The sequence below is a fragment of the Penaeus monodon genome, chromosome 22, assembly GCF_015228065.2.
Source record: "Penaeus monodon isolate SGIC_2016 chromosome 22, NSTDA_Pmon_1, whole genome shotgun sequence".
NCBI lineage: Eukaryota > Metazoa > Arthropoda > Malacostraca > Decapoda > Penaeidae > Penaeus > Penaeus monodon.
In genome coordinates this window covers 22,372,271-22,374,351 of record NC_051407.1, presented here as the reverse complement: position 1 = coordinate 22,374,351, position 2,081 = coordinate 22,372,271, and positions in this window count along the sequence as shown.

Here is a 2,081-nt window from a genome sequence, read left to right as displayed (position 1 = left end):
TCTCCTAGGGGAGAAAGGTGATACTAAGACTGTCCGTCGTCATATTTCTGTTTTTTCTTATATAACCTTCCCCGAGGTGTCCTGCAGCGATTAGACTCTTCTCGTGCTCCTCTCTGTCTTTTTTCTTCTTCCTATCTCCGTTTTATCTTTTTGCCCTATCTACTCTTTTTGGTTATTGTCTGTGTTCACCCATGTCCTGTCTCCTTCCAGTCACTGAATGTCTGTTGCTTTCCATGCCTTTCCTGTTCTCCTGTGAGCAATGTTGTTTTTTCTTTTTTAGTTTTTCTTCTAATTGCTTAACTCATTCCTTGTCTACAATTCTTCCCCCGTATCTCACAGCGCACGCTTCTGGCAACAATAATGTGTGACTCATTTACCTAGACGTGACAATTTTCTGCGAATGTTCCCGGCTCATCTGGAGAGGTTTAAATCGCACTGGTTCATGTCACAAAGCGGAAATGAATCTTATTTCTGCGAATTATTTTTATGCGTGATCTGATTGGTGGATGAGCTGAAGATCATTCTTTGGCCAGATTAGTAGGTTCTTATGTTTTAGCAAATAAAAAAAAAGAAATCGACCGAATTATTTACGGAATGTTGGCTTATTGGTTATTTGAGCAGTCCAATATATCCTTGGCGACCCTTGTGAGCGAAGGATGTATTTTTTTTCACACGTAGTCCTTGTAGATCAAGTTCCTTTTAGAGGCCAAGCGGAACCCTCCATTCCGAGTTTATATAACGAGCACGCAAAACCAGTCCAGGTCAGCGTCTAGAAAGAAATGGATCCAGAATTGAAATTGTTCAGATTGTAGTAGATAATTTTTTTTCGTATATGTACCTAACCCGTGTCATTGTCGACGCCCGTTCCCGCTCTGCAAGCGACCGCATTAAACGAGTCACAGAAGGAAGGGAGACGAGGTGAATAATAACGCCCTGGTAACACTGGGGCGAGGATCGTGGCCGCACGTTCTTGTCATACTGATGGTATCTGCGCCATAGTGTCGCCATCTTCTCATGTCTTGCTCCGTGGTCTGGATACAGGGAACGCATTTATATTGGACATTATGTCTATGCAATGTACATCTCTCGGTGAATATTCTCTCTGCGAATGATGTTTATTTTGCGATACGGCGACGTAATGGAAGTATCAAAGTAGAAGTATTAAATGGGAGAGGGTTATTTTTTTCTTTTTCGGACGATGAATGTAAAAATAGACGAGTATTTTTAGATCCTTCTGTTTGCTATTAGTCTTTCATCACATCAGGAATGGCGAAGCATTGTGTGCGGGATGGTTGCTGTTTGCCTCAGAGGACGACTGTGTTGTGTCAAGTGATGCAGCACTCGGTTTCATCTGCCGGTGACGTTAGAACTTCTGCAATTCTGACCTTCGATCAGAGAAGGTTAAGAGTGATGAATAATAGTAATTAGACCGGCAGATAGAGCGGGAAATAACACCCGGTATGGTCTTGGGAGTCTGAGCCTTCATTATCCAGAAAAAAGTGGAGACGGACGAACTTGCACGTCCCGGTTACACACGAGCCGAGATCCGCATGAATGTACCTGATTGTAGGTGGCTATGTGTGGCTGCGTGTGTGAATCGGCCGGTCATTCCACTGGTCTTCCTTGAACCGAAGCAGCGACGCAGAAGTTGAGTCACCAAGCAGGGAGGGGAGCGAGGAACTCGGGCAAGCCCCCACTCCCTTCGTTGCACTCCCGTGTTGTTATGCTGGACTTCGGGATCCATTTTCTTTGCAAATGGCAAGGGAAAGGCAAGATGTCTGTATAGAAATAGGGAAATTTGTTGTATATTCTCTTGTTTTGAGAAATATACTTATCCATGAGTTTTAATGAGTTCTTATGAGAGCTGCACTAGGGATCCTCCGTTTCCCTTACATGATTAGCGTTTTCGTTGTCCAGGGGGTGTGTAAACATTCCGGCGAGTATGTGCCGAAGGTGTCGCAACCCCTGGCGAGATAATGAGATGCGCCAGGAACGCGCCTGCCTGTCGCCGTGACTGGGAGAGACTTTTTTCTCTTCATCTCTGGCGGGGCTGGGGATGCAAACCCGGGAAGACATCTCCC